Source organism: Aythya ferina (genome assembly GCF_964211825.1).
Source record: "Aythya ferina genome assembly, chromosome: 2".
Lineage (NCBI taxonomy): Eukaryota > Metazoa > Chordata > Aves > Anseriformes > Anatidae > Aythya > Aythya ferina.
Window position 1 is genome coordinate 31,602,051 of NC_140297.1, and position 5,679 is coordinate 31,607,729.

Below are 5,679 nucleotides of genomic sequence, written 5' to 3' on the forward strand. Positions count from 1 at the left end.
ATTTTATTGTTGCAATTCTGTGTTTCTGAAGAAATTTCCCCCAAATGCTAAAATAATTAATACACTCATAATATTTATTCTTCTCAGACTTGTCCATCACAGTTCCCTTTCACCGCCAACATGGCATCAGAATTGTTCTTTCTTTCACATACCTTCCATCTTAAGTTTGTTCATCTTTTCTATTGTAGAGTGAGTTTTAGAAAGACACATCCTCTGGAGCTTATTAATTCTGCATATTAATTTAATGATTGGACATTATAGAATTTTAATAAGAAAACATAAAGTTTTCCTGTGTTTCATAAGGAAAGACTATAACTTTTAGCTAAGCTTGCAGGCTGAGAAATTTTTGGGAATAGAAACTCCATTCAAATTTTCACTATGTTGGTGCAGACCACTAATTTGAGTCAGCAAAAGCAGATCATTATATTTATATATATATATATATATATATACACCCTTCTATGGGGTGTACTGCTACTCTTGACAACTCAGTTTTTAAAGCAACTCTTTCACAGAAAGCTAACAACTGTAATGTTAGTTTATCTGTCAAACGTTAATGATAAAATATAGCATTTATATTAACCTGTTAAAACTCTATGTAAACATAAATAGTTATGGCTTTGAAATCACACCTGATATGTCACTATAAATCAGGTATGGAATGTGTGAAACACTACCTTTCATAATGTATTCACAAACAATCAAAGTGTAAATCTCTCCAAGTCACATGATTATTTATCTGAAGCTTAAATAATTGATTACCACCCTATTGAAAATCCACAGGGTTTTGGAAGGATGATTTATGGAGTTTTAGCTGGAGGCAACTGAAATTCAATATTCTGAAATTTTGATGCTACATGATCCAATGTTAGTTAAACTGAGTAAAGAAAAAAAAAGGCAGCCCGAAAAACATAAAAATTACCTTCATTTCTCTATCAGAACATACATTTTGCTAACTAATCTCTAAGCATCTATCATTTGTCTTTTTTTTTTTTTTTTTTTTTTTTTTTTTTTTTATAACTAGACTTGTAATGCATTTGTCAGCCAAAACTCATTTCTGTATTAAAGGAAAGTTAGGAATAAGAAATGTTTTCTCACCAGCAGCAATCAGTTCTCTTGTTGGAAAGTCCTTTTTCTGAAATTAAAAACAGTGATTTAAGCACAGAATGCCTCAGCTCTCCGTATCTCTGTGTGGCAACAATGGCACGTTCATCTGAGAAAAAGGAGAGAGACCTTTTAGCTGGAAACCAAATTCATGCATTTCCACCCTCCCCCTTCCTTTTTTGCCATCCCTCCAAATTGCACTCTTGTGAGTTCCCATGCTTGTACTCTGAATCTTTGGATTTCTCTTCATCTTGGCCTGTATCAGGTGTCTTGTATGAGGATCAAAAATAAATAGTGGCTTATGTGTGCCTGTTACTTCCCCCCTCAAACAGTTTGAGTCTGGCTTATGCCCAGTGAAAAAAGAAACCACCAATGAAAGCTGGAACTGTAGGGGCTTTTGTTCCCAGTGAATGGCTGTGCTCACTGGTGCCTGAAGACAGGTATGAAGCTAATAGTAACAAGGGTTACTTTGTGTAGAGGAATGTAATTAACAAATAAAGCTTTTTTTTTTTTTTTTTTTTAAATAAAATTCTTTATTTAAAATATGGTATAAAGTTAAATTATTGGTCCATTCCTGGAGGTGTTGCCTCATCCCTGGTGGTGTTCAAGACCAGGCTGGATGGGGCCTTGGCCAACCTGAACTAGTGGGTGGCATCACTATGGAAGGGGGGTTAGAGTTAAATGAAGTTTAAGGTCCCTCCCAACCTGAGCCATTCTATGATTCTATGATTATTGCTTCTCTGAGTTGTAGTTTAAACATGGTCTAATTCTTGGGACATGTTGCTTTATACAATTTTTATTTATCTTGACTAAGATGGGAAAAGCACAGAATCACAGAATGTTAGGGATTGGAAGGGACCTTGAAAAATCATCTAGTCCAATCCCCCAGCCCTTTATTTATTCCCTTTGCACAAACAAGGAGTTAGCTGGATCATGTTTTCCCTCTTCCTTGGATAGCCTTTGCATGGGAATCAGGAGCAATCCCCTTTTGGTTCTTCCTCTCACGTGTGCTTGTTTGTATAGACTGTATTGTTAGTTTTTCCTTCTCCTTTTCATGTGAATCTTGTTTAACTTGGATGCTTTGATATTTTGATTTCTGTTGCCACTGAAATATATATGTGATTAATAACATAATTCTTGTGTTGTGTTTTTCTATCTATTCAACAAGCCTTCTCAGTATGATTTCTAATATTTGTGCATAAAATATTACCTTTTCAGGTGGTATCTCTGATTCTCTCCTTTTTTTCCTCCTAAATATTTGCCGCTACAAAAAAATAAAAATAAAAAATCCACTGCTTTTGTAATAAAAAATTCAAAATACGACCTTCTGTATTTTTGGTGGTAACTTATCTTTACCATTTTTAATGGAGACTTCAAACTTGCACTTCCAGCTAGCTGGAAGCTGGCTGAGCTGCAAGAACTCTGCTTTGTGGGCATGAGTGTAGACACTGCCGGGCTCAGTTAATATGATAATCATATCAGATTGTTTAACCTTTGCAAATTTGTTTGAGCCTTTAAGCTGAATACAAATATGAATTTTTTGAGTGCATAGTATGAGAATTCATAGTATAAGAATAAAAGAAGAAATTAAGCATCTGAGAGAATTTCTAGGAAAAAGAGATGCCCCTGTGACACCTCTTCATTCTTTCTTCTTTGTCACAGGTTATGGCTTCCCCTCGTAATGGTAGGTATAGAATCCCTAGAATTACAGCTCAGTAGAAGAAACCCTTAATATATGTAGAGAAAGCATATTTAGTTCAAATTAGAAAGAAATTTTTCACTTTTGTTTTTGACCGTTTAAAACATCCTCCTTCAGCACTTGCAGAACTGAAACACCCCTGTCAGGTACCTCCTGTCTGCTGCTGCCATCCCTTTGGGTCCCATGTGCTCCTCCCGTGCTCCAGAGAAAGTATGGACAGGGTGAAGCACAGCACCACTGCAGTAACAAAGGGCATTATTAAGAATCTTTAAAAAGCTCTTTTCTGTATTAGCATCTATAATTTAGATGTTTTGTTGGGTCCTAATATAATAATATATCCTAATATTGAAAGCATAGCTTTAAAAAAGGGCAGAACAGGTCTGATTGCCTGTTCTGGAAGGAGCCTGCTGGGGCTGCTGTCTGCTGCAACAGGTGAGCTGGTCTCACTGCGGGAAGCTGAGGGGGGGCTTGCAGCTCAGTCACATTGAACCCTGACCACGTTTCTTCAGCAAATGAAAACAAATGGTTTGACCCTTTGTTTTGTAAGCCAGACAGTGTCAGCTTCCTTCTTTATGACAGTAAGACAAAAGACTCTGGGTTTAAAAAGAGAAGCAAAAGTGCTTCAGCATCATTGATGGAAGAGAGGAAAGATAATAAAGGATTCAGGTTTCAGTGACAAGTTACACCTATATAAAAGATTTCACTCATTCTCCTTGTGAGTTGTTCCTCCAATTCCCACACCTGATGGTTGTGAATTTTTGATAATGCTGCCGCTTGTTTTGGTTGGACCATGTCATACTGAAGACTGGGAGCAAAGTGCCTTGCCCCATGGAAGTCAATCAGCTTTTGCTTGTATGGTGACAAAATTTTCCTCTAGAGTTTTGAAGATTGCTGCCTGCGCTAGGCCTGGCTGTTCAGGGGGCATTTGAGCAACCTGGGAAGGTTGCTGTGTCTCATCCAGTGCTAGTGAACTGAGTGACTCAGCTATAACCTTAGCAGGGTTAACTTACAGCTGTGGAAGTCTGTGTTGAGCATATGTGTGTATATGTGCGTCCAGTCACTCCTTGGTTCTCTGGTACCAGGGGGTAGTATGGTGGAGTAGACATTGCACCATGCTAGCCAGTGCCTATGAAAGCCATAAAACCCCTCTTGTACTCACCCTTTGGCAGGCAGAAACTGAGCCCTGTGGTGGCTTGAATTCCTATGGCAGCAGCTCTCTTACCTGTGTGGAGCTGCACCGTGGTCCTGCATTTCAGAGCACATCCACCTTAGGAAAGCAGCAATTACAAAAGCTGTCCTTGTTATTCACCCTACTAAGCCATGTTGTGGGGAGTAGTGTACTTGGCTATGTTGTGGGGAACACATCTCATGCCACGGAGAGGCAAGATACCAGCCAAGATCAGATAAGATATTGAGTTGATAAGATGAATTCTAGAGATAAAATACCTTTACAAAAACAAGGCAAATAACACCAGAGCAAAGACTTGCAGAGGGTAATACTGTTGTTCAGTATTACCATCAGTAACTAACATGGCATGAAAATTAGTTTGCAATATACACTCATTACATTATCTTTACAATTTTAATCACACAGGCATTTGTGTGGAAAGGCTTATAACGAATTAAATGATGATGGACCACACTAATCTTTGTCTCTTAGTTTTTCTTTAGTTACATACGAAAGTTAGTATTACAGTGAATTCCTAGTTCTGCTTATAAAAACTGCTGTGATGCATTAGTCGGGATGTTAATCAATGAGCAATGGTAAGTAGATCTTTTTGTCTTTGTTTTTGAACCTGCTGAAGATAACCATCTTGTGAATGAGTATAATTCAAGTGCATTGTGTAATAACCAGAGATTATTCAAGAAACCCAGATTCACAAGAGGACGTAGGCACTGCATTTAATCACCTTAGCTTGACAATGTCAAAGGCATTGCACCCAGAAGTGGTCCTGGCAGGGCTGAGCAGCTTTGTGCTGATTTCCTGGTGAACTCAGCAAGAGCCCCATAGTACATGTGCCTGTGTCCAGTTCCGAAGGGGCTTCATCCAGCTGTTGGGCTCCTGTAATCCTTGTGCCTCACCAGCCTGGTCCCCAGGTACATATGTGTCAGGATGACTGGAGGATGTTCTTTCTGTCTGTGTACATGGGTTTCCTTGAGCAAAGAACTTTTAATACCAATTCCTTCTGTGTATTTATTCCCGTGTTACTGACACTATTTTTATTAAGCTTTTTTGTTTTGTTTTGTTTTGTTTTGGCCAATATAATCATAAATAAATTCTCAGGCATATAGAGATTTTTTCAGTGCAGCATGGAAAAATAACAGGTGGCAGATATCAGTGTCACATCTGACTGTATGAATCCTGGAGCACTTGCTTAGTCATTGTTCTGCCTTTCTAGGATGTGACAGTATAATATTTTGTGTCTGCATATTTCCTTTCAACCTGCTTGATCCCTCCAAATGATATACAAACTTTATGATAACAATCCTTGAAAAATTATGTAAGGATTAAAAGATGTTGATGGCAAGAAGCTGGGAAGTCCTTGGGTCTATCTTACCTAAAGACCTCACCTCCAGCTAGTACTCGCTAGCAGTCAGACTGATCATCACAGGCTGATTCAGATCTGCTTCCACAGAAACAAAAGGTGCTGATGAAGTTCTTACACTGTGTGAATCTGCTTTAGCTCATACGTACATAGGGATGAGAGCACAGCTCCCGTGACAGCTGTAATTCAGCATGGTTCCCGCAACATCCATCTATAACTCCATGAAAGAATTTTACACATGCCTAATATGCCTTGCAAATCAATAAACAAAATAATTAGGAAATCACATAGACACAATGCCCAAGCAAATTTTAGAAAAAACAGCACAAG